Source organism: Pituophis catenifer, unplaced genomic scaffold (genome assembly GCF_029215685.1).
Source record: "Pituophis catenifer annectens isolate HBS135680 unplaced genomic scaffold, rPitCat1.0.hap2 SCAF_4, whole genome shotgun sequence".
NCBI lineage: Eukaryota > Metazoa > Chordata > Lepidosauria > Squamata > Colubridae > Pituophis > Pituophis catenifer.
Genome location: NW_027256884.1, coordinates 64,608,047 through 64,635,203, shown reverse-complemented (window position 1 = coordinate 64,635,203; position 27,157 = coordinate 64,608,047). Strand labels below are relative to the sequence as shown.

At 39.2% G+C, this 27,157-nt stretch overlaps 1 protein-coding gene and 1 pseudogene across 7 annotated transcripts in view; one reads left to right on the top strand and one right to left on the bottom strand.

Moving 5' to 3' along the window:
* Window positions 1-27,157, top strand: part of DMD (dystrophin) — a 2,096,968-nt gene that overhangs the window by 184,236 nt on the left and 1,885,575 nt on the right. The window contains exon 1 of one of the 7 annotated variants that reach the window (XM_070944205.1): window positions 26,129-26,163. The exons of the other annotated variants lie outside the window; for them this stretch is intronic. The gene's annotated coding sequence lies outside the window, so the exon portion shown is untranslated. Of the gene's footprint in view, window positions 1-26,128; window positions 26,164-27,157 lie in introns of those variants that run through there. 7 annotated transcript variants of the gene reach the window in all.
* Window positions 306-27,157, bottom strand: LOC139316408 (E3 SUMO-protein ligase KIAA1586-like; annotated as a pseudogene).

Genomic DNA, 27,157 nt, shown 5'->3' with positions numbered 1-27,157 from the left:
GTATACAAACCTCTTCACACAACAACATATAACTTCGTTATCAAGTAAAAAGATGTTGATAAATGTTTTACAAACATAGAATCATAGAATTGGAAATAGACTTATCAATCCTTTTCAATATATTCTTCTTTTGTAACAAAAATGTGTATAAGTCAGTGGTGGGCATGGCCAAGTCGACGTCACTTCTTTGCTCTAATGACCTACAAAAAGAAGATATACCAAAAGGTCGTTTATTATTTCATGCATTTAATACTTAAATAAGAATAAAAGAAGTACACAAAACAATAAAAGAGGTACACAAATTCTTACCTAAAAGTGTTATTTGTTTTTGACTTTTTAAAGGTATTTTCACATTGATGTTCCATTGGCGCCTCCTCACTTGCACTTTTCTTCACTTTTACTCGAGCATCATTGGCTGTATGATGATGTGCTCTTAACCATTTTTTGACTGTAGGAATAGGGTCCCATTCTTTTATTGATAGGCCAATTACAATAATGGTAATTAGGTTGGTTATGTTGGAAACAGGCGAGTTCTCTTTTCTGAACATATGTTCATTTTTGAAAATCCCCTTTCCACTTCTGCTGAATTTACAGCAATTGTTCTGTCAATATCTTTAGCTTTTTTAATACTATCAGGAATTGCATAGTTCTTGGAATCTTTTAAAAAATTTTCTACAAAATCTCTATAATCGTTGATATTAATTTTGTAATTAAAAATGTCACTAAATGTGCGCAATTGTTCTTCAGCTGCTGTCCATGGAACTACTACTTCTTCAATATTCCAGTAATCTGGCTCCAAAAAATTGAGAAATTGTAATTTATTCGTCTCTTGCAATTGGCTACCTGTTTTTAAATGTTCACAATCCATTAGTCTTTTCTTCAAATTTGTTATGATGCTTTCTAAAAGTCTTTCCTGAGGAAGTCCAACAAATTGATGATTTTGTTCAAATTTTATATTTTTGAAGGTTTCTGAAGTAATTAATCCATCAACTTTTTTTTTGTATGGACCCTTTCCCTTTCTAAGCATTTCAAATGATTTAATTGATCTCATCACAAGCTTTTCGCCTTTATGATGTCTGTATTTCTTGCCTGCAGTGCATTTGAAAAAGGAGAAATTTCTTCTAGAATATTGATCATCAATGCCAAATCATTTATAAAATATATATTTTCAAGACAGGCAGCCATACCTGAGTATTTTTCATTTGCATGAAAATAGTGATGTAGTACTGGATAAGCACCCCATACAGCTAGGGTTGACCTTAAACTACAGGCAGCCCATCTTGGTCCCAAAACTCTACCAATCTTTATGATTTCAATTCCATATTTGGATATTTCGGTAAGTTCCATTTGGCTCTTACAGGATTTAAGAAAAATAGTGTATATCTTGTCAATAATTTTTTTAAAATGATTTTTTTAAACAAATTGGAGGCAATGGTTTAAGCAGTGCCCTATTATGATGTTTGGAAATTCTTTTGCTATTCTAGTGCTCACTCCAGATTTTCTCCCAAACATAATGCTGGCACCATCAGAGCAAAATGCTATTAAATTTTTTTCTAGGTAGTTCTTAGTAAACCCAACATTATTTAAACTTTCCATAACTGAAGAACATATTGTCTCTGCATCTTGTTTTTCCAATTCAACAAGCTCAACAAAAATTGTTGGTGAGTTAACTGAATCCTCAGCTTTTACGAAAACTATCACAACTCGTTTGCATGGTAGCGTTGAGGTTTTGTCAATAATTAAACATATTTTCAGATTATTTTCAATAATGTTAGTAAACATTTTGGTTTTAATTCCTTTTGCAATGAAATCAACTATTTTCATTGCAGTTGACTGTGAATCTAATCCTATTCCCATATCTAGTCTATTTTCAATTTGCAATTCTATCACATCTTCTATGTCTGAAAATGATTTACATCCTTTTGCCAGGCTGTAAACTGTTTTGAATATTCTACAAGTGGTACCTAAATATTTTTCAGACATCTTATCGATTCCTTTTGTTATAGCATCCTGCTCCCCTTGTTTTGTTTGTTGGGCAAATGGTGTGAGTTTTTGATGAAAAATGTTTTTTCATTTTTTTTCTCAGAGACACTTGTTATTTATTTTTCCCTGCTGCCTCAATCTTGAAATGTTTCCATTATTTTGACACATGAACACAATTCTCTTTTGTGAAGTCATGTTTTGCACAATACTTGCAACCTAATTTTTTGTTGGAAACTTCTAGTACCTCATATTTCTCTTGAAAGTTGCTATACTGTTGCAACAGCAGCAGTCAGGAAGATTACTTTGAATTTTGGAGTCACCAATTTGACAGGCTTGCTGCTTTCTCCAAGTTCCATTTGTGCTTGTAGTGGTGCTTGTGATGGTTTTGGATCATCCAAGGCCAATTCTGTTGTTGTTCCAATCTTGGTTTCTTGCTGAAAAAAGTGGTCAAACTCTGATGCTTTTTCATCCTGTTAAAGGTTACTACTGCAAAAGAAATAAATTGTGCTTTATACTCGATTGTGATTGTAAGTTGAGAACTACAGGTAACAGAAGGGATCTGTTTTCAGTCAACAATGTGCAGTCTTTTCAGGATGTGATTGGGGTCCAACAAACAAGAAAGATATAGTTTTTCATCTTTTTTTGAAAACAAGTTTTATTGATTTTTTCTTTCACATACATATTTTATGAACAGAGTATTGACCGAATCATATCTTATACAACTTGTCACATCCAAATACAATTTACATATTTCAATTTCTGCCAAAATATTCTTTTTCCCTACTTTCTTATCTTGTCTTAATACCTTCTATACTTATTATATAAACAGTATCACCATCCGCCCTTCAAATCCTAATTTCTTAACATAATTTCAATTAATTATCTTATCCATTGTTAATCATACATATTCTCTTTTAACTTTCATTTTAGTTCATTCTTCATCCTAGTAAGTTTAAGCATACTCGGGGTTGCCCTTCTACCATTCCACCTTCCTTATTTTATAATAATTCTCCTCTTCCTCTCTTTCCCTTCCCTCCCTTCTTCTATCCTTTTCTACTTTCTTCTTTCCTCCTCTCCTTCCCCTCCTCTCCTTCCCCTTCCTTTCCCCCACTCCTCCTTTCTTCCTCGCTTTCTAACCTTCTCTCCTACTCTTGTTTCCCCTCCCTTTCTTCCTCTCCTTTTCACTTTCTTCTATTTTTCTCTCTCCTTCCTCTCTTCTCCCCTCCTTTCTATCCCTCTACCCCCTTTCAATTTTCTCTTCATTGTTGTATTTGTCAATTCAATATTTTCCAAAATGATTTTTGGAAAAAAAATCAATGAGCAACCCCAATTTTTTCTCCATTTATTGAATATGTTTCTCAAAATCTCCATCACATTTTTTAGTTATTAACAATGTATTTCATCTTATTCCTTTTTTACATTGAAACCTTTTAACTTAATTAACCTTCCATCTCTTATTTTCCTTAATTCCTAATTTCTTATTCTAACATCAATTAATTATTTTATTTCATCATTTACAACATATTTTTTCTAAATCTCCATCACACTTTTTAACATTTCAATTTTAGCTCTTGCTTTAAGCCAATTTATCACTTCATATTTCATCTGCTAATCCATTTTACATTAAACAATATATATCATATTTACTTCTTACATACAGTAATTAATATTAACTTTTTTCTCTTGATCTAATTTCCACTTCTTAATGTTTTTCTCTCCTTAATTTTTGATAAGTAATCACTACCCACCCTTAATTCCTAATTTCTTATTCCAACCTCAATCAGTTATTTTATTTCATCATTTACAACATATTTTTTCAAAGTCCCCATCATGCTTTTTAACATTTCAATTTTATATCTTAATTTCAGTTATTTTCATAGTTAAACTAGATTATATTTCATATTACATCTGCTGATCCATTTTACAATAAACAATATACTTCATCTTGTTTGTTTCTTACATACAATTTCTACTATTAACACAGTTCCCTTAAATCAACTAATATATACTTTATTTCTCTTCCTTCTTCATTATTCTTCCCCTTTTAACCATTTTCTTTTGGTCTCTTTAAAATTCCACTCCTTAATATTTTTCTCCCTTTATCCCATTCTCTTATCTTTTTCTTTTTCTTTTTATATTTATTGTATCTTTGTCCCTGAATCCTTTCTCTAACTTTTAAAACTGTTACTCTCATAATTCTCCTCCTGTTTTTACCCAGTCTTTTCCCATTTCCTTCTCTTCTCTTCTTTTTTGTGGGATATTCCCCCCCTATTCATTCTTTTTTTGTCACTGTCAATCCCAGTGTAATTATCTATCATTTTATCTTCAATTATTTTCCCTTCAACATTGTATTCTTGTTTCTCATTTATATTCTCTTTTTCCTTTTTTGTATATTCTAACCAGGCTTCTGTTTCTTTATTACCCTTGAATGATTCACACACATTTTTAAGCATCTCCATTAATTCCTCATACTCCCAGTGCTCCATATTGTCATTTGAATTTTTAAAATATTTTAATTTATGTTTAATTAAGATTCAAGTGCATGTAGTCTCTTTTTTTAAATTTCCAAATAATATCCAGTTCAAATATTTATCTAGTCCATTCCAATGTGAAGCTTTGTTATTTTTCACCTCCTTTCAAAGTCAAGACCCAGCTGTTTAAAAAGAAACAAATACTCCTTAAAGTCTCATGGTAGTCAAGATCATTGCTGTTCCTTCAATTTTCAAAACAATCGTCGTAGTGCTTCTTTCTTCCACCAGATGTCTTTCTCCAATCCACAAATCCCAAGACAACAAAGTAACGTATTTACAAAAATGTTTTAAATCCACATAAAAAATACTTTCTCTTCAATTTCTTTTCCTTTTATTCTTTTTAATTTCTCCAAATTCCATTTTAAATCCAATTGTAAAATTTCCTTTCTTGTGCTTTGATATTTTAGCTTCCTCTTTCTTCTTCCTTCCAATATCAAAACTATCACAAATAATTCAAATCTTCATTAAAGAGTGCTTTCCCTCAGTTTTCTTTTTCCTGTATTATTTTAATTTCTCCAAATCCAATTTTAAGTCCAGGTAGAAAATTTTCTTTTTTGGGCTTTAGTCCTTTAACTTCCTCTTTGTTCTTCTCCCTCCAATTAAAATTCCCAAGTGCCAATTAGCCACTTATTTCTGCACCGGGACCTCTTTTAAGATTTTTTAAAATTCCTTTTTTACCTGTGAGTCGGCTAATCACTCACCCGGTACCAATACTCCATTCAAACATTGCTCCTGCACAAAATCTTAGTCCGGTTGCCCCAGCTTCAGAGCGGTCATTTTAATGGCCACCATCCCCCACCCCCCCACTGCCGGTTCAAAGAGCTGCCTCCGACCCTTCGAGAAACTTGCCTGTTCCTCTTGATCGTCCAAGGTGCCTCTCCTTCTTCACCATCCCTACAAGACGGTTCTGGTCCGAAGACCCTCCGACATTGGTTTGTTTGGCTGAATTTTCACAAGGCTCGTCGGAGCCTGCTATTTTCAAGCCAGTCTCGCCGAGATGCTTCCGGTCCTCTCTCAGATATAGTTTTTCATCTAAGAAGTTAGATCAAGAAGAATGAATTTCATAGGTACATTCATAGAGCAATACTGAATTCTTTTTCTGAAATGTATTCCTCAGTTCAAAAAACAGGAATATATGAATTAGGTTCAGTATTTAGCTTAGCTTGTACTCCTTTAGCTATTCAAGAGTTAGTGGTGTCATGGTTAGAAACAATGGTAAAGCAACATATAGATTTAAAACCAGAAATATTTTGTTGGGTATTTTAAAGGGAATACATATTTAATTTTACACATGTTAACAGCTGCTAGAATTGTATTTGCACAACAGTGGAAAAACAAAGATATGAAAATGAATAAAAAAATATTAGAATGTGCAGAAATGAATAAATTAACACTTAAAATTAAGGAGAAGGCTTCAAATACTTTTAACGTGAGATTTGTTTTATCAATGGTTAACTAACAAAAACAGAAGTTAGAAATCTAAAAGTATAAAAGAAAACACCAATTATATAAGGAAAGTTCACTAAAATGGATAATATTATTAGTATGTGATCATTATTAATGTGTAGATAACTTTGGGAGCACACACCCCCACCCCCCAGAAAACTAGGACAGTGCCAGGAAAACACCAAAAGAATAAAAACAGTTTTCCCTCAAAAGACTGCAGATAAACCAGTTTTTTCCCTAACCCTAACCCTAAGGACAGGAAAGATAAAGCCACAGGAATAAAAACCATCATGGCATCAATCACACTCACTAGATGTTTAATCTCATAAAGCTGCGCAAATTTCAAAATATAAAAGCAGCTATAGAGTCACATAAAATTTGCTTGCTGCAAGCAGCAACCTCACAAAATTACACAACACCATCTATCAAAAAACAATTATCACACTCACTATTTTTTTTAAAAAAATAAAAAAATAGCAATTTACCCAAAATTAGGCGAAGGCACAAGGCAACATGGCAGGTTCAGCAGGCCAATGAGATGGATGCAGCCATGGGATGTAGGCAAAGCAAAGCAGGTGACCAGCAGTTCAGGATTTGGGAGTTGCTCATGAAGATAAGCTGGAGGCTGGGGGGATGATGGGTTAGGCCCGCCTGGGATGGAGCTGAGGCAGCTTAGCCAGTCAGGTGAACCTGGGGATGGTGGGGGGGGGGGTCACAGCAAGTTAGGCCACCACCAGCGCAGCCTGCAATGGAGACACGCCAGCAGCTTCGCAAGATACGCAAGCCTGGGGACATTGGGGCGGGTAGCGCGACTCACAGGCTTACCTGTAGGCAGGAGGAGGCAGCTCAGTTGGGGCACGGAAGGCAGCTTAGGCAGGCAAGCCGCAGAGCAGAGACTGTGCATATGTTTAAGTGAGTGCCACACAGTGTGCTATGCCACTGGGGAGGTAAGGAGTGACTGGGCAGGGTGCAGTGAGCAGGTGGGATGAGCAGTGAGCAGGTGGGTGGGCAGGGGCCAGTCAGAGGTGGTATTTGCCAGTTCGATGAACCAGGTAAAATTTCCAGTACTGGTTCGCCCGAACCAGTCCGAACCAGCTGAATACCACCTCTCGTATAAATCTAGAATCCCCATGCTGAAATAATAACTGAAATGCTTTATGTAAACTGTAATATTTCTAACTTCCATATATCTATAAATGAATTTTCAAATTAAACCAATATTTTGCTTAAAAGCTCTTTGTATACTTGATGTTAAATCCAAATTACAAAGATTGACTGAAAATGGTACTTCAAATTTGTCCATATTTTGTGAAATGATTTTCTAAATTTTCCTTAAATTATTTTTGATGTCAAAAATTAAAGCAGAAACTTTGAAAAAAATTCTAGAAAATATATTCTCAACTAGGTTTTTTTTTAACAAATAGGGAAAATATTACCAAAATAGTTAATTGAAACAATCATTTTTATGGCTTTTCTTTGTTTCTTTTCTAAATGGAAATAATATATAAAGTTTCCATCCTATAAGATACAATAGATATAAAATATTAATATATACGTAAATTCAAATGCATTCTAGTATTTTATTATGTGTATTGCTTAAAAATATTTAGATATTCATTTAGAGCTATCAGGTGTGTTAATATAATAGACACAGTATTTATTAAAATTTGAAAGTCACAAACAATACTAAGAAAGCATGTATTCACATTCATTATTTTACTGTAATCTAGTACAGAAACAACATTAATCAGGCATTACAAAATGATATAAATTTAGGAAAATAGTAGAATGACAGATATGCAATCCAATGCTCTTTTAAAAGGTGCTGTTGTGTTGAAATTTAAATGAACTGAGCTTAATTATCTTTTTGTCATTCTATAAGTAACTGTTAATTGGAATTAATTCTCTGTTTCTCAGTGTATAAATAATTATATTTAGAAATGTTATTTTTAGCCATAGTTATCTACTTTTCAGCTATTTTCTTTGTGTAATATAAAGAAGAACCCATTAAAAGAAATCATTATAGAATTAAATTAATCAGATGAGATATAATTAGAAGGTATGAAAACTGTAGATTTTTTTTGTGTAAAGTATATTTGATGCACCAAACTAAAAAAACCAAAAGTATTGCAAATATAAGACAGTTGTCATAATAATGTAACTTTAGTATTTCCAAAATCCTGGCAAAATTGTCTAATTGTTTGAAAAACTCTTTCTTCATCCTTCATTAGTAAGAAGATATTGTCAGACTGCATCCATCAGCATTTGTTACTATGAATAAGATATAGATTTCTCCTTCCAATACTGTATAACAGCCATTTTGATCATACCTAATGTACCTCCCCCCCCCCAAAAAAAATCCACAGTTCTTAATGTTTTGATACATTCCAAATATTTGGGATATATTAATTTTAAAAGTAAAATGAATGGTGTCTTCATCCACTTTTCTGTTTTCTCTTGAGAAAGGTTACTTAGATATAAATAAATAGTGTCTAAATTTAGGGTCCTTTGGATTTATATTGCCATATGTTTTAAAATAACATATCATACTTCAAATCTCACTTATTTTAATAAGTTTTGTATTCAAAATAATACAATTTATTCATTTTTTCTCCTTAGGTCAATATGGTTTGGAGAAAGAAACATAGCTATCTCTTCTGTCCAGCTGGTGTTTTTTATTTCATAGTACCAAAATACATCAAATCTATCAGCACTTAATATCATTGGCTCCTTCAGTAACCTTGATGTTTTAAACCTTTTTCAAATACTAGTATGTTAGCAAATGTTAGAAAAAGACCTATAATAGCTTTATTCGATGTTATCAGAAATCCATTACAGAGTTAAACCCATTAAACCCATTTTGTTTGGGAAACATTACCAAATTGATTTTCACAAAAAATAAATTTTCAAGAAATATTTCAAAAGTTTGTAAATTATTAACAATAGAAAAAAAAAAGATCCCTTTAGTAATAGAGTAACATGTTTTCATCATTGCTGAGACTTACCTGTAATAATGAATGAAATGCCTAATGACCCAGAATTTGCATCATTTATAATCATGTGATTTTTAATGGGACATTGTCTAAACAGAGACCAGTCACAAGCGGTGCACCAGAAAGTTCAGTTCTAGGTCCTGTTCTGTTTAACATGTTTGTAAGTGCTATATCAGAAGGATTGCTAGATAAGGTTCGTCCTTTTGCTAATAATACAAAAGTGTGTAATAGAATTGATGTTCTTGAGAGCATTAATTGACATTGCTGGAAAATTGGTCAAAATATGGAAATTGCAGTTCCATGTGTCTAAATATAAGATCATGGACTTTGAGGGAAAAGAATCCTGTGACAGAGTACAATATTGGAGGTACAGTGTTAGACAAAACAACAGAAGAAAAAGCTTTAGGTGTGCTCATTGCATATGACTGCAGAATAAGTAAACAGTGTGACCAGGCAGCTGTGAAGGCAAACAAAATTCTGGGATGCATCACTAGAGGAATCATCAGCAGGAAAAAGGAAGTTCTAATCTTGCAATATAGGACTTTATTCAGGCCCCATTTAGAATACTCAATCCAGTTCTGGAGTATCATCTCAGATACTGCTAAGATTAAGCAAGTCCAGAGAAGGACAACAAAATGGTGCAAGGTCTGAGAGAAAACATATCAGAAGAGATTGGAAGAATTGGAGGGAAAGCGGGACATGATTGAAACTTTTAAAAATATTAAAGATCTGAATAAGAGTCTAGAAGGCAGTATTTTCAGTACTTAGCAAATATCAAAAACATGTGGACATAACATCAAACTGACAGGAGGGAAGTTCAAAAGTGATGTTAGAAAGTATTACTTCACAGAAAGAGTAGTGAAAGCTTGAAACCAACTTTCAGCAGATGTAGTGGATCAATCATCACTGAGTTTAAACATGCCTGGGATAAATACATGTTTAGGGAGTGTCATTTAATGGAGTGAAAATTAATTTTTGCAATTTTTTCAGTGAGAAGTTCTAAAAATACATGTTTTTACATCAATAATTCAAATCTGTTGTTATTTTTGCAATTGCACAATGTTTAGCTTAGTATGGTAAATCCACACCTGATCACAAAGCCCACAAGTCTCTTCTAACTCAATTACTGTTAACTTTATCTTCTCAAAATTACACCTTGTGCTACAAAAAATAAAAGTTTTTTCTGCATGAATCTTATCTAGTGTCAGGCCTGGAAGCCATCTTTTGTATTGGACCTTCAGACCTGTACTACTATGGGAAATTGGGAGGGGGAATTGTGTGGAGCATGGGTGATGTATAGTCATAATAACATTCCTTTCTCAGAGGTTCAAGGACATCTTGCCCTGCACCTGGGAGGCTGGAACTGGGAGGCATCTCCAGTTGGCACGGTGTTTCAATTGGACCATGTGATGGACTTGTGAGTGTTGAGCGGGGGCTTGAACTTTTCTTTGGGTGAGGAAAACCTGGAAACTTTCTGATTCGGGTTTCCCCAGAGGTGTCAATATGACATCTCTAATAAAATGTAACTTTGAGGAAACTCAAAGTTGAGTTTTCTTTCGTTGGGGTTGTTACTTGGAACTCTGACATCTAGCTAAGTAAGAAATAATCCATGCAATCATAAACTAACATCAGAAAGCAATTATCTGAGTTACAAAAATATTTAAGTGAGTTTCATCAAGTCTTGTTTTGATTATTCTTTGACATTAGCCACTGACTTGCTTCTTGGCCTCTGATCCCTCACATTTCTAATGTGTATACACACTGCTTGCAGCTTCTGTGACCTGTTTCACACATTTCTCTATTGATTGGGTATGACAGGGCTTGCATTGGTACTTGCATTGGTTCTTCAATGAATTTATTTATTTCTGCTGTAGTCACTTTGCACATCAAAGGTGGCTCATTTACTCCTTCAGACCAATCAATCAGCTCCAGCAGAGTGGATGCTCCAGCGTTGGTTAAAGATGTTTTTCTTGCACATACAGAAAAATCTCCCAGTGCATCAAGTCAATGATCTTTTGCACACCAGCTCCCCACCCTTGAATGTCATCTGAACAAAAGAGTGTCTGGATTATCATTTCACTGAAAGTATACCATGCTGAGTGCTGAATGATTGGCAAAACAGCATCTACTACAGCCTTCTTTTGCAGTCTGACTTACTGCATCTGGAACAACACATGACCGTCAATCCAGGAATGTTTTATTTTGATGTTGAACCAGCAAAGGTAGTACACACCAATGAAGTATTCCACTATCATTCTTAAGTTTTGGAGAGTTTTGCCTTTAAAACCATGTTTTGAAACCCATATTCATCAAAGCCTATTTACAGTTGTCAACCAGGATGAATGGATTATGGGGCCAATTTCCCCCTCAAATTGAAAGGACTTCATGTAATGAGAAGAAAGCATAAAGAGATTAATTACAAATTAACCTAACCTCCCCTTCCTTCCCATGGAGGCCCCTTTGGTTTCTGGGGGTACTCTTCATGAAACTGCTTAACTAACCTATCTACTTTAATATCCCAGCTCTTGACCCATGTGGCTTCAGAGAGGGGATATCCTTTCCACTGTACCTTGGTAGCCCCAATGGTTGTCCCTGCAGTCCTGGGCTGGATTGGCCTAGTGGCCCTTGCTGCTGTGCGCTGTTGACTCTTGCAGAAGCTGTCATCCTGGTGGACTGGCCTGATGAGGGTGGCTAAGGCACGATCTGCCTTGTGCTGAGTGAAACAAAGTCGACACTCCACTCTGGATGGTTGCAGCTCCCAGGCCCAGGAAGGTCAACGTGAGTTGAGCCAGGACCCAGCCAGACTGGCTGATCGGAGGAGGCTGGGCGATGCAGCCCATGCTGAGTTGGTCAAACCACTCTGGAAGACCCGCTAGTGACTGGCTCCATGACGGCGGCAGGAGACCCCATTTTCTGGAATCACTGGGCTCAGGAGGTCTCATCGCTCTCCATTCGAAGTTCTGTGCATGTTCCACTCTGCCCATTGCAATCCGAGGCTCCTGAAGCATCACTCCAACTGCCAATTCCTGAGGCAGTGCAGCTCCTGAAGCTTCACCCCATAAGGAAGCTGAGCGATCTGCCAGGACACCTGCTCTTTGGGCCAGACACCTCCCCAGCACTCAGAATCCATGGCCTCTGCTGCTGCCACCACTCTCACCAAAGGGGAGTAGATGGTCTTAAGGATGATCTCTGAAACAATTCCGGCTTTCTTTGTATCTTCTGCCCTGTTATTTCATCCAGCCATTTTTTAATCTTGCCCCAAAATTTCCTAATTTTAGGACAACTCCTCCACATGTGGTAGAATGTCCCTTGTTTGTGTCCACACTTCCAACAATTCAGAGACCTATTCGAGAACATCCTGGCCAATCTCGCTGGTGGCAAATGCCATCGGTAGAACATTTTGTAAAGATTTTCTTTATAGGCAGCTGACATCGTTAGTTTGTAATTTCTCTCCCATAATCTCTCCCATTGATCCAAATGAATATTATGTCCAAAATTTTTTGCCCAACTAATCATTGTTTCTTTCACAGTTTCCTCTTCCATTTTAAATTTCAACAAAAAATTATACATTTTTGTGATCATTTCCCCCCCAGATCCTAATAATATCTTATCAAGTTCCAATTGCTCCCTGTATATGCCAAATTGTTCCTTATCTTTTTAATATTTTGTTTTGATCTGTAAGTATGGCCACCAATCAATTTTTATTCCTTGTTTTATTAGATCCTGTTCTGACTTTAAATTTCCAATTTCATCTAATAGATCCGAATATCTTAGTATTTTATTTAAATCAAATAAATTGGGATAGATTATGGCCTCCATCGTTGATATCCAAACTGGAACTTTCATATAATGATTTTTCTTTATAATATTCCAAATAATGATCAAAGCATTTTGCACTAAATGTCTCTGGAAGTATGTATGTGTCTTAATTTTCCCTTCCCAAAGGAACGCATGCCATCCCAATTGGAGGTCATGGTCTTCCAATATTAATATTCTCTTATTTCTTAATTGAATCGAATCTTTTAACCAAGTAAATGCAGCTGCCTGATAATATAATTCCTAATTGGGTAGGCCGAATCCTCCTTTGGTTCTGGAGTCCTGCAGAAGTTTACGTTTTATTCGGGCTTTTATCCACAGCCAAATGAATTTACCTATCATTCTATTTAAATATTCAAAAAATGGTTTCCCTAGTCTAATTGATATCGATCAAAAAAGATATAATAATTTAGGTAATACATTCATCTTTATCACGGCTATTCTACCTATTAAGGATAACTGTAATTTGGCCCAAATATCTAAGTCTTTTTGAATTTGTTGTATTAATTTATCATAATTGTCTTCTTTTATTGTAGAACATTTCGCCGTAAGCCAGATTCCTAAATATTTCACCTTTTTAGCAGTTTGAATCCCCAATTTCCTTTCCAATTCTTCCTGTTGTCTTTTTGTACAATTCTTCGTTAACATTTTAGTTTTTTCCTTATTTATTTTAAGCCCTACTACTTTACCAAATTCTTCAACTTCATTTATCAAAATGAACCCCATCTGATCTCTATGACCAATACCAACTTTCGAGTGAGTAGCAGCTTTGAGTCTGCTCTCCTTTTTACTCTCTATTTTTATCCTTTTTTAAAAATACTCTTTCGACTTTTAAATCAATTTTTAACTTTTAACTTTGTTCTCCTTTTTACTTTTTACTCTCTATTTTTATTTTTAAATAAAAAAACACTCTATTTTAAATCAATTTTAATTTTTAACTTCTAACTTTTAAATTTAAAAAGTCTCAATTTTACTATTTGAAAGGTTCATTTTTTACTCCAGCTTTTACCTCAGCTTTTTACTCCAGCTAGTAAAGCATTTAGTGAATGAGAGGAAAGCCTTCCCTACTAAGCAAACCAGCTATCCATGGCAGCTATCCAACGCACAGACAACCTAAGATCCTGACTGTGGCTTCTTCATGCAGCGACTAATTTGCCCCATGGAAGAACCTTTGCAGCTGTGTATAACTGGAATTCAGATGGCCTCTCCCAAGGGGAAGAAAAGAAAGACGGCACAGTGCTCACCAAACAGTAAGGAAGGTGGAACCAATCCACAAAAACAACAGAAAATTGACGGATTTTGTCAGCCTATACAATCAACAGTGGGTCGTGCATCCTCCCCCCTTTCCCTGCCGGATAGCTGTGAAGCTTTGGCATTGTTTGGGGATTCCCCCTGGAATGGGAACTGCAGGCTGAGGAGAGCCAGTCAAGAAGCCAGTTAAGAGGCTTGCGAACCCCTCCGCGTAATCAGATGACAAATGACTCAGCAACTTTAAGTGAATCAGCTCCAGGCCAGGATAAGGGCCTAGAGTCGGAGTTTTACAACCACAGTGAATTAGCTTTAGGACTTGAAAACCAGCTAAGTGATAGTACAAGGGATTTTATTAGTATGCTCACTTCTCAGACAGTCTTGGCCATTTTTGACCAGTTTACAGAGGTGCGTTTAAAGTTGGACTCTGTGATTAATTTTATTGCTGAGGCACAAATGAAAAAGCCGCAGGTATGTTCAACTGGCTGCCAGACAGAACGACCTGGCCAGATACCATCAATGGTGCAACCGAGGGAAAGAGCAAGCGGACAGTATATTGACTGTAAGCGTGGAGGAAAAAAAAGAGATGATGAGCTGGTTGGGCCTGAAATCCCAGGGTATAGGAGTGGGGGGGGGAACAGGAGATTGTTGAAGGAGCAGATTGTATTGAATATATGTAATTCTGAGATAAATGTGGGTAGATGGTCTTCAAAAAGACAGATAGTGACCTCTTTGTCTCAGCTTACTCGGAGTGACAAGGGGCAATAGATTTGGCAGCATATGAATATCTTCCACAACGTGATAATTATTTCAGAATTCTTTTTAAGTTCAAACAACAGCTCTTTCCAAGCCTGTTTATGCGAATGAGAGGATTCTTGGCTTTTTATCAAATTTTACCTACCTGAGTTTTTTCTAGTGGTGAGGTCAGCCCGCTGATCCAGAGAGCCCCTAGGGAGAGTGTGGCAGTGCATGGGACAGCTGATTGGGAAAGTGGACTGAATAGGGAAAGCAGGCTGGCTGAGGCAGGGAGGAGATTTAGTGTTACAGAGGAAATGTCAGTTAGGGTTTTGGATCCAGCTGATGTGAAACTTCCTTCAATTGGCTTGGTGCAAGATGAGACATTTGATTCTACCTGTTTGGAAACTTTTTCCTCACTTTCACTAACGGAGCAGCAAGAAGTACTTAAAAAACTTAAAGAGACGAGGAAGCTGCTGAAGCAGACCATTTCCTCTGCCGCTCCTTTGGCGTCGATTGTTCTACCCCCTTTAAGGCATGATGCAATTCCGGAGAGTCAGCAGCCTATAAGCCCAGGAAGCCTGATGCCCACATCTATACAGCATAAAGTGCCAGAGACAGCAGATTTGATAATGCAAAGTGTTGTGGGACAAACATTGGAGATAGAAGGCACCCAGGAAGGAATCCCCCAGTCCCCCTTAGTGGCAAAGATGATACCAAGAAACGACATAAACACGGTGCCTCATGTAAAATCATTTATCGTGGAGGCAGAGATTAATAGAGCCCATGGACTTGCAAGCCCGAAAGTAACAGGCAGTGCAATGATGCCCAAACAGACTTCTATGGAGCTCAGGCGATTAAATGGGTGTGTGAGTGTAAATGAGGGAGGACGGGTGGGAGAGATTATTCAAGAAGCCTGACTAGGAAATAGCGAGCAATCACTTCCTTCAAGAGTACACTTCCTCTCTTGGAATGTGGCAGGATGGAGAGGAAGTTGGTGCACAGACGACTGTATTAATTTTTTAAACAGATACCATGTAATTGCCTTGCAGGAGACTTGGGTTAGCAGTGATGAGACCCCCATTGAGCTCCCCGGGTTTACTATTTGGCAGCTGCCAGCAAAGAGAGTAGCTAAAAAGGGAAGAGCCTCAGGAGGATTGGGCATCTTGGTAAAAGCTGAACTAGGATGGAAGGGAAATGAGATATGCTCGGATCCCGGCCCTTTATTTTTTCAAGCAATCCATTTGGCATATGAAGGGAAGTCAATGGTATTTGTAAATGTGTATGTTAATCCAGCAATGGGCGATTTGTGGGAGGGTTAAGATATAAGTAAAAAATTTATAAAAACACCTCTAATTTTGGCAGGAGACTTTAACGCGCGTGTGGGTCCCTCGTTGAAACCTTTTATTGAAAATGGTACAATTCCAGATGGATATTTACATAACCAACAATCATGGGTCTCCCAAGATAGGAAAAAGAACAAAGATGCGGGGAAATTTCTAACAATGGTATACAACTGTAACCTTCAAATTGTAGGCCAGTATTCAGAGGTTAGAAGGTACCGCATAACTTTTTTTGGCCCTAAGGCATGTAGTTCTATTGATTATTTTTGTGTTTCTCACAGCTTAGTATCAGGGGCAACTTCGGTCTTGACGTTACCAAGGCCAGAAAGTGATCATCTTCCAATTGAGATGTCCCTGGCAATCCCTTCCGACTTAAGGAAAAGGAATCAAACAATTCAACAAATAGGCTTCAACTTAGAAATAGCCCATGAGAGAAGACTAACATGGAAGAGGGTTGATAGCAAAGCAGTGACTGAATTCATGAATTCACCATGTATGGAAGCCTTAGCGCATATATGCTCAAACAGTACGGGTGAACAAGAGCTTATAGTATATTTTGCGGAAATATGCCATAAATTGAAGCATTTTTCCATGACTACCAAGCCAATGGGCCAGTCTGATTCTAGCTACTCAACATGGTTTGATAACAACTGTAAGGAAAAGAAAAAACAGCTTAGGAAATCACTTAGGAGATACTTAATCAGCCCAAACATGGAATTACAGAAGGAGTATATTACCATAAGGCAGAAATATAAGCAGCTATTGAAGAGAAAAAAGGCCTCCTATGGGCTGGCCTAGAACAGGCAGCAAAGCTGGCCTCACCCACACTATTCTGGTTGGAGGTCTCAAAAATTATTAGAGATAGAAAACCAATAAGTGACCCAAACATTAGTGCAGAAAGTTGGGAGAAGCATTTGGCCACTCCAGCAGTAGCGGAAAGCTCTGATGAGGCTATATCCTCTCTGAGCTTGATACCGGAATATGAAGCCTTACCCCAGTGGGAAGAAGTGTCAATCACGGAGGTGAGGAGTTTAATCTCCTCCCTGAAGACAAACAAAGCTCCAGGACAGGATGCACTCCCGGCATCGTTATTTAAAGATAACATAGCCTGGTGGGCGCCTGTCCTGGCGGGTTTCTTTACTTTTATCAATAGAACAGGGCAAATTCCTGCCAGTTGGCATTCATCAATAATTATCCCCTTACATAAAAAAGGCTCTAGAGATAACCCAGATAATTTCCGATTAATTAGTCTAATCGATATTTCAGCAAAAATTTATGCTAAGCATTTGCTTCATAAATTAGAGGACTGGATAATGAGAAATAACATTCTAGCTGAAGAACAGTCAGGTTTCAGGAGCGGAAGATCTACTATGGATAATTGTTTTGTGCTGGACCATCTAATAACAAAGTTTAAATTTTGGAAAAAACCACTGTATGTGGCATTCATAGACTTGAAGGCAGCCTTCGACACAATTGATGGACAAATTTTATGGGATAAATTAGAGGCCATGGGAATTGAAAATAAATTGTTATATCTAATTAGATTGTTATACACGGAAACCCAAGTAAGAGTTTGAGTGAATAGGACAGGATCGGTAACAAATGCAATCCCAATAAAGAAGGGTGTCAGACAAGGTTGCATCTTAGCCCCAACACTTTTCAACTTATATTTAAATGACCTTCCAAAATGTTTGGAAGATACATCACTCCATGGACCTAGTATAGGAACAAGACAGGTCAATTGCTTGTTATATGCCGATGATATAATTTTGCTATCGGCCTCACAGGTGGGGCTACGAAGGTCACTCGGGAGGTTGGCAGCATATTGTATAAAAAATCGCTTGACAATTAACAGAGAGAAATCAAAGGTAATGATATTTAGCAGGCAACAAAATATGAAGTGATGGGTTTTAAATGACAGAAGAATAGAACAAGTTCAGTCATTTACCTATTTAGGGCTAGTATTTCAGACAAATGGCAAATGGAATAAGCAGGTAAAAGCCGGAGCTCGGAAGGCCATGGCTCGGATGGCTCAATTAAACAAACTTATTTTAGAGAAAACTCCATCTTCATTAATCCCAGTGCTAAAGGTCTTCCAGGTGAAAATCGAACCAGTATTTACCTATGGGGCAGAAATATGGGGGTCAGTTAAGTTGCCTGGGCTGAAAACTCCTCAAAATAAGTTCCTGAGGAGAATTTTGGCAGTGTCCCCTGGAACCCCAGCATGTGTAGTAAGGGCAGAAACAGGAGTCCATGCGATTGGCACTAGGGCCTTGTTGAAGACTGTTTATTATTGGTTAAGAATAATCGAGATGGAGGAAGGGAGGTTACCAAAATTAGCACTAATGGAGCAGATTATCTCAAGTAATAAAAATAATTGGTTATCAAGAGTTCTGAAGCAGGTATCTAGCTCTAGTATTCCTTTAAATTGGCAGCAGTACGATCATAGGCAGATCCGAAATTGGATTGCACAGAGATTTAAGGACATAAGTGCCCAATCGGATATTGCACAGATGAGAGCAGTAAAAGTTTGCCCCTGGTTATCAGCCAATAAACAAATTTTTAAAATAGAAAAATATTTAACTGTGCCTTTATTTCCCATCATAAGGAGATTTTTTACCACATTGAGATTAGACCAACTTCAAACAAACATGCTTTGGGGTAGGTATAAGGGTATCCCTGTAAGAGAAAGAGTCTGTTTATGTGGGATGGGGGAAGTTGAAACAACGTCCCATGTAATTTTTGATTGCCCCCTATACTCAGATTTGAGGGAACATCAACTGGGCAGGATCTTTTATACCAGCACCCCTAAGTCTAAAGAGCACTTTTTGCAACATTGTCTGTTAGGTTCTAACTTGCAGTTGGTGAAATGGATTGCCAAATTTGCGGTAAAGTTGATGGAAAAAAGGACAAAGTTGGTGCAGCAGAATGTGGTAGATTGTAGGAAAGACCATTTGATCTAATAATGTAATTTTAATAGTAGTTTTAAGACTGATTGGGTAGATGCAGGGGTGACATTATAATATAATTTTAATCATAATTAAATTGTATCTCAAATGATTGTATTTTATTCCAATTTCATTTTAGATCGTATTTTATTCAAATTGCATTTTTAATCGTGCGTTATTCCAATTTCATTTAAATTGTTTTACCAAACTTTTGTAATGATTTGTTTCTGGAACTCTGCACTTTGATATGGCCCAAGGGCTAATCAATCAATAAATAAATTCAATTTATCAAGATGGTTCCTGTCTCCAAAGGATCTTCCATAATAAAACTAGATCATCTGCGAATGCTTGGACCTTGTATTCCTCCTGTTTGACTTTCAAACCCTTTATTTTTCCTAATTTGTATTAACAATATTTCCAAAGATAATATAAATAATAGAGGTGACAGGGGGCATCCCTGTCTTACCCCTTTAGTTATATTAATCTTCTCTGTCATTTCTCCATTCATTATTATTCTGGCCAATTGTTTCGAATAAATTGTTCTAATTAAATCTGTAAATTTCTCCCCAAATTTTATAATTTCCAGTTGGTTAATAAGAAAGTTCCAGTTCAGATTGTCAAACGCCTTCTGAGCATCTACAAACATTAATGCCAGATGCTTATCTGGGTGAGCCTCATAATATTCGAACGTATCCATGATCATCCTTATATTATTTCTTATATCTGTTTGGCAAAAATCCATTCTGATCCAAATTAATAATTTCCTTTAAATTTTTTTTGGCCCTTTCAGCTATTATTGTTACAAAAAATTTATAATTCATGTTAAGCAGCGAGTTTGGCTGGTAGTTCTTGATTTGTTGTGTGTCTGTGCCGTCCTTTGGGATAAGTGATATTAGTGCCTCCCTCCATGTCTGTGGTAGTTTAGCTTATTCCAGTGCTTCGTTATATAAATTCAACAGTAATACTTCCAGTGGCCCCTGCATTTCCTTATAGAACTCGGAGGGGATGCCATCAGGTCCCAGTGTTTTATTATTTTTTTGTTTCTGAGTAGCCTCCTTCATTTCCGACATAGTAATTCTATTATTTAACATTTCCTTCATTTCCTCTGGTACCATCGAAAGGTCTCTATCTTTCAAATATTTCTTTATATCCTCTTCTTCTACCTTCTCCTGGCTATAGAGTGTTTCAAAATAATTATGGGCTATTCTCTTTTTTTCCTCTAACCGGTGTTGGATGTTCCCCTCTTTGTCCTGTAGTTGTGTTATTAATCTCTTTTCCTTATCCTTTTTTAATTTGTAGCCCAACCATCTCCCCGGCTTATTAGCATGTTCAAAGTGTATTTGCTTCGCTGTTTTAAGCTTTTGGGCCATTTCCTCCTGGGAGAGCAAATTTATTTTATGTTTGGTCAAATCCCTTTCCTCTCTGGTTCTCTTATCCGGGGATGTCTGCCTTTTACATTCTAATTCTTCCAATTTCTCTTGTAGATCCAATTGTTGTTTCTTTTTTCCTCTATTTCTCCTTATCCCATATGCAATTGTTAGGCCTCTGATGTAAGCCTTGGTTGTATCCCAAAGGTTCTGTAAGGTCATATCCTCATTTAGATTCTCCTTCAAGAAGAAATCCAGTTCTTTTCCCATCCATTCTATATACTTTTTTTTTCTTTTATCACTTTTTGATTTATGGTCCATCTTCCTCTTAATTTAGGCCTTCCTTTCCATTTTAGTATCAATGGGCTATGATCTGCTCATATATTAGTTGCTATTTCTACTTCTTTTTTCTCCTGGGTATTCTGGAAGGGAAAATGCAGAAAAGTATACAATATATCATATTACATATACTAACGGCAAGTAGAATTGTGATAGCTCAAAATTGGAAACAATCAGACACCCCTCCAGATCAAATCATAATTAAAAAAAATATATGAATGTGCAGAGATGGACAGATTATCTACGGAAATGAAGGAGAGGGAAGAGTAAACATAAAACTTAAGGGATGTTTTGTTACGGGATTGAATTGTAAATAGAAGTCAAGATAATTTAGATAAAGATGTAAGTTTAAGATAGAGATATTTAGAAGTAGAATTTGTGTAAAGAGGTTAAATAGGCTAGAGATACCAATGCAGAAAAGTTGTCATTAGTATTGAAATTTTGATGTTTGTTTTTGGTTGTTTATAGTTTTTGTTGTGTGTGTGTGTTTTTTTTTTCTTGGTTTTTTTGTGTATTTTGTACTGTGTATTTTATTCTTTGGAAATTTAATAAATATTACAAAAAAAAAAAAAAAAGACGACCTCTGAACTAGTCCCTGTAGCCCATTACATAGTTGCCATCTTCTCCTCCATCTTCCCTGAGTCTTTACACCACCAGCAATCGGGCCGGCACCTGGGACTCAGGACCCTGGACAGCACCCCATGGAGTGGGGAGCTGGGTTAAGTTTTTAAAACAGATTCGGGTTAATGTCAGGGTTCCAAGTAACACCCCCAGCAAAGTAAGACTTCAAGGCAGGCATTTCCTCAAAGTTCCATTTTATTAGAAATGTCATATTGACACATCTGGAAAAACCTGAATCTGAAAGTCTCCCGGTTTTCCTCACCCAAAAGAAAGTCAAAGTCCCTTCCCCTATACCCACATGTCCATCACATGGTCCAATCAGGTCACCATCTTAACTGGAGTTGTTTTCCAGTCACACCTCTCCAGGTACAGGCTGAACGTCCTTGACTCCCAGGGAAAGAATGTTGTTATGGCTATACATCTAACTCTGTCACCATTCAACCCCCCTCCCATTTCCCACAGCATGCTCATCCACCAAGTGTGGCAGCCCTGAAGATCCAGAGAAAAATATGGCCTCCAGGGCTGACAATGGGTCAACTGGCAGTTCATCTCTCAGTCTTTGAGTCACCCTGCCCCCCTCTGTGGCTCCCTGTTATCTGGCTTGTCTGTGGGTCATGACTCGTGAGGCAGAGTAAGAGGGAGGAATCATGGCATGGATCACCTCTTCACTCTTGCTGTCATATTGTGGTTTATATTACAGGGCATCTGCCAGGAGGTTTTTCCCTACAGGGATGTACTTAAGTTCGAAGTTGAACCATTTGAAGTATTGTGCTCAGCAAACCTGCTTTGGAGAAAGCCTTCATGGGGTCTTTAATGTCTCTGGATTTTTATGGTCTGTCCACACTTCAAACTGCCCTCGAGGAAGTGTCTCCAGTTTAGCAGGGCTCAATGGACAGTATAGGCTTCCTTCTCCCACACTGCTCACCTCCTCTCAGTCTCTGTCAATTTTTTGGAGGTGTAAACGCAAGCTGCAGGTACCCATTGGCATTCCTTTGCAGGAGGACAGCCACAACAGCCACATCACTGGCATCAGCTTGGACGATGAAGAGCTGTTCTTGGGTTGCCTGAGGGTAGGTTCTTTGGCAAACAGGACCTTCAGCGTCTCAAAAACCCATTGGCACTTTAAAGTCCAGTTAAGGGGTTGGCTTGGGTGTGGTTGCTGCAGACCACCACCACCACCCCATTTTTAATAGTTCGGTGATGGGTAGGGAGATTACAGCGAAGGAGGGGATGAATTGCCGGTAGAAGTTGGCAAATCCCAAGAAGCTTTGGAGCTTTTGGGTGTGTGAGGACTGCCAATCTAAAACCGCTTTAACTTTAGCTGGGTCCATTTCCACTCCTTCGTTTGACACTCAGTAGCCCAAGTAGTCTAGGCTTGACTTGTGGAATTTGCATTTTGACAGCTTCACATATAGTTTAGCTGCAAGGAGTGTTTTCAGGCCTTGGTGCACCAGTTTAATATGCTCTTCTAGGGTTTCAGTGAAGATGAGAATGGTGTCCAAGTACACAAGAACTCCTTTATACAGGTGTTCATGCAGCACTTACCATTGATTAGCTGCATGAAGACCGTGAGGGCCCCTTTTCATCCAAAAGGCATCACTTTGAATTGGAAACTCCCTAACAGGCAGTTAAAGGAGTTTTCCACTCATCGTCTTCCACGCATAATCTCATCAACCCATCTTTCTTCTCTTTGGAGAGAACTGGGGTAGCTACTCTTGATCTGGCAAGTTGTACAAATCCTCTACCCAGATTAGTGTCAATGTATTCTCTCAATTCACTCATTTCCCTTGGGGTCATGGAGTACATCTTCGGTTTGGGCAGTTTAGCCCCAAGCACAAACTCTATGGCACAGTCTGTGGGCCAGTGAGGTGGGAGGACATTGCATTCTTCTTCACTAAACACTTCTGCCAGGTCCCAGTACTCTCTAAGGACCTGGGGGCTTCCTGGCCACCTCTCTGTGTTGGCGGCTGCCTTTTCATCTTTTTGTGGTTTGGCTATTTCTCCCCCCATGGGGTTGGGAGGGGGGAGGGGCCCTAATCCCAGCTTCAATTTCTTGTAGCTGTCTTCCCATGAGATGGTCGGACCCAATTTCTCCAGCCAGCCCAGCCCAAGGATGATTGTGTTGGTCATCTTTGATGCACCACAAACCGAATGAGCTCCCAATGGCAGCCCATCCCTAGTCATATTGGTTTGGTGATTAGGGTGGCCAGGGATCCCCCAATTAGTGACCCATCAACTTGTTCAAATTGTATGGGGCTGGCTAGGTGCTCTGTCTGGAAGGGAAACTAGGGAGTTTCTGACAGAGGGGAGACTGATCAGGCAACATGTGCATCCTGTGTCTATGACAGCCAGCTGAGTTGCCTTTTTGGGTTTCTTTTCCAGCATCTCTTTCAGAAGCAGGTGGAGCTCAATGTCCATGGCCGCTGCCATCTGGTACCAGTCATGGATATGGTCGGGGACCCCTCGGATGACACAGGCATTGCATATCTCCTGGTCCAGACCTCCCTTGAAATAATGCACAAAAAGGCACTCAGGCCAGTGCCTCAGTTTCCCAGTGAGTCTTTGAAACTCCCCAATGTATTCTTTAGCTGGGTGGCCCCTTTGGTTGACCATTTTAATCTGTTCCTCTGCTTCATGGCCCTGGGCCATGTCTTTGAATCTTGCTCTTAGTTCCCGTAGGAAGTCATCAAAGTTGTCGAGTTCTAGGGCACCCTCATCATGGAATTGGGTCACCCACTCCACTACTTCACCTTCTAAGTTGTCTGTGATGGCAGAAATAATCTCTTGGTCACTTAGGTAGTCCACCCCATAGCGATCAATATGGGCCCAGACTTGGTTTAGGAAAAATGCCAGTTTGTCCGGATTCCCATCAAAGACAGCTCTGAAGCAGGATGGAGCGGCTGGTTGCACTGGTGGAAGAGGTGTCTGGGGCACTGGGATGGGAGCAGGCACCCATTGGAGCCCTGACCTGGGTAGTAGGTGCCCATCCGGGTGGCACCTGTCCTGCTGATGGCATCTGTAGCTGTCCCAGCGGACTAGTGGGTTTCCAGCATCTCAGAAGGCTCCGCTGCGGGCCGGAACTCAGCTGATGGAGGCAGTGGCAGTGGGCTGATAGGCCGGGCTGCCAGAGAGGTAGAGTGGACCCACCTGGGGAGACTCTGCCGTGCATGGGACTGTGCCGATGGGAGCACTACGGAAGTCGCTCCCTGGATAGATCGGTCCCTCTGGGTGGGAAACGTAAAAGTCATCTGGCCGAGAACCACCATTGCCTGTCCAGATTGTTGGGACCACCCTGTTCCACTGAGCCTCAGCTGGTTGAGCTTCTCTGGCAATCCCTCCAGGGTCTGTCTGTGGGTTGTGGTCTGGTGCTTCCATTCCCCAGACTAGCTGAGGTCCGGGGGTCCCGTTGACCTCCACTAGAGGCTCGTGGTCCCCTCCTCTCTCTTTGAGGTGATCAGGCATTCCTTTGCTGGTTCCTGGGATGCAGATCAGTAGCCAGCATCTTCCTCTGCCAGATAAAACTCTTCCAGATAAAGGTGGCCAGCCACTTGGCGTGGGTTTTTGGCCGGGCGCTCAACTGGCACTTGATATCCACTGCTACTGCTGCCACCCATTGGGGTGAGGGGGGAATTGTGGACTCTCAAGTACTCCCCCACAGGCTCCACTAGTGGCTGCCATCCCCTCGGCTTTCTTCTCCATGTTCCCTGAGTCTTCCCGCTGCCCGGTAGACCGAGTAAGTGGCCGGGGCTCAGGACCTTGGATCGTGGCTCCAGATGGAGCAGGAAGTTTCCTTTCAGTTTAGGAGAGTCAATTTAATGTAAGGGTTCCAAATAATAAATCCATAGCAAGCAAGATTCTGAGGCATGTAGATTCCTCAAAGAATACTTTTATTTGGAATTATCATATTGGCACATATCTGGTGAAAACTGACTCTAAAGTCTCCGGCAGTTTTCACCTACCATATTTTTCGGTGTATAAGATACACTTTCCTCCTCCTCAAAACTGGGTGGAAATGTCTGTGCGTCTTATAGAGCAAATGTTGCTGAAGCCTGCCCACCCGCCAGCCCCCACTTTTCGGCTCTGCCTCCCAGCAATTTGCCTCCCAGAATACTGCCTCTCAGCTGTTCCAGGCTGTCCATTGCCACTGTCACTGCCCATTGCCACAGCCACCTATCGCCACCTCTACGTACCCTATTTTTGGCCTCTACGCATCCCATTTTTAGCTTCTGCATCCTGTTTTCAGCCTCCGTGCACCCCATTTTCAGCCATGCATCCCACTTCTGGCCCATTCCAGGCAGCAGGGATAGGCAGCGGGGATCCCCGCTTCCTGTAACAGCTGATAGGCGGTATTCTGGGAGGCAGATTCTACCACCAATCAGCTGCTCATGCTAAATCAGGCTGTGCTGAAGCTGACCAGGCTGTTTGCTGTTTGCTGCAAGGAAGTAAATTGCTGGGAGGCAGAGGGAGAGGTAGGGTTTTTTTTCTTGTTTTCCTCCCCAAAAGCTAGGTGTTTCTTATAGTCCGGAGCATCTTATAGTCTGAGAAATACAGTAATTAAAAGTAAAAGTTTTCCCACTTTCTCAAAACAATCAGTCAAATGTTCCAATCACAGAATGGGCTGGCAGGTGGGTGACATCACTCCGCCTTCTTCTGACCAAGTGTGAGAATGTCCTTGGTTCCCAAGAGAAAAATGTTGTTTTGGCTATATGTTCCCCTCTAACTCAATTACCCCCTCTCTATCTCTCAGCTCCAGTGTGGCAACACTGAAGCAGTCAAAAAATGGCTTCAGTCAGGTAAGCTTCAGGGTTGACACTCTGATGAATGAAGGATCAATGTCAAGTTTTGTTGCAGTGTCTAGCACGTTGCCAATTTTACCTGTCCATTTGTTGTTAGACAAGGTCTTCCCATCCAATTTTGTGATTAAGTGTCATAGGGGTAATTCATTCATGTGGAGTGCACACACCAACCTCCAGTCAAGTTTGACCTCTACTCATTGCATGGCACCACCTTCACAGCCAGTATTAATATTTGTAAAATCTCCTCCAATGGTCTTCAAGCATTTGTCAATGCCTTTCTTCCTCATGAAATACACCAGGTTATCTGCAATCACTTGAGCAGATTCTCCTGTTTTTGAGCTTTTCTCTAGAGTGAAATGATAAAGATATCTTCCACCCAGCTCACTGCACACAGGATAATTTATTTTATTTATTTTATTTACCAAAAATTTATATGCCGCCTTTCTCCATAAGGACTCAGGGCGGCGAACACAAGTTAAAAACATACAATAATAAAAAGTAAGGTGATTAAAACCCAGATTAAAACAACAACAATCAAAATAATAAAACCCAAGGATCAGGGTTAACCCATTTGTTGGAACAGCCAAGTCTTTAAGTCCTGATGGAAGGAGCGGAGATCAGGCACCGTCCGAAGCTCAGTGGATAACTCGTTCCAGAGGACAGAGACACCTACAGAGAACGCTCTACCCCTGGATGTCGCCAGCTGACATTGTCTGGCTGACAGTACCTTGAGGAGGGCAGCCCTGTGAGAGCGGACAGGACGGTGGGAGGTGGGTAGGAGATGGTCCTGCAAATACCCCAGACCTAAGCCATGTAGGGCTTTAAAGGTAAGTACCAGCACCTTGAAGCGGATCCGGAGGACCACTGGTAGCCAGTGCAGCTCGCGTAGGAAACGTGTTACCCGGGAGTAATGGGGAGCTCCCGTAACCACCCTTGCGGCCGCATTCTGGACCAGCTGGAGCCTCTGGGTGCACCTCAAGGGCAGCCACAT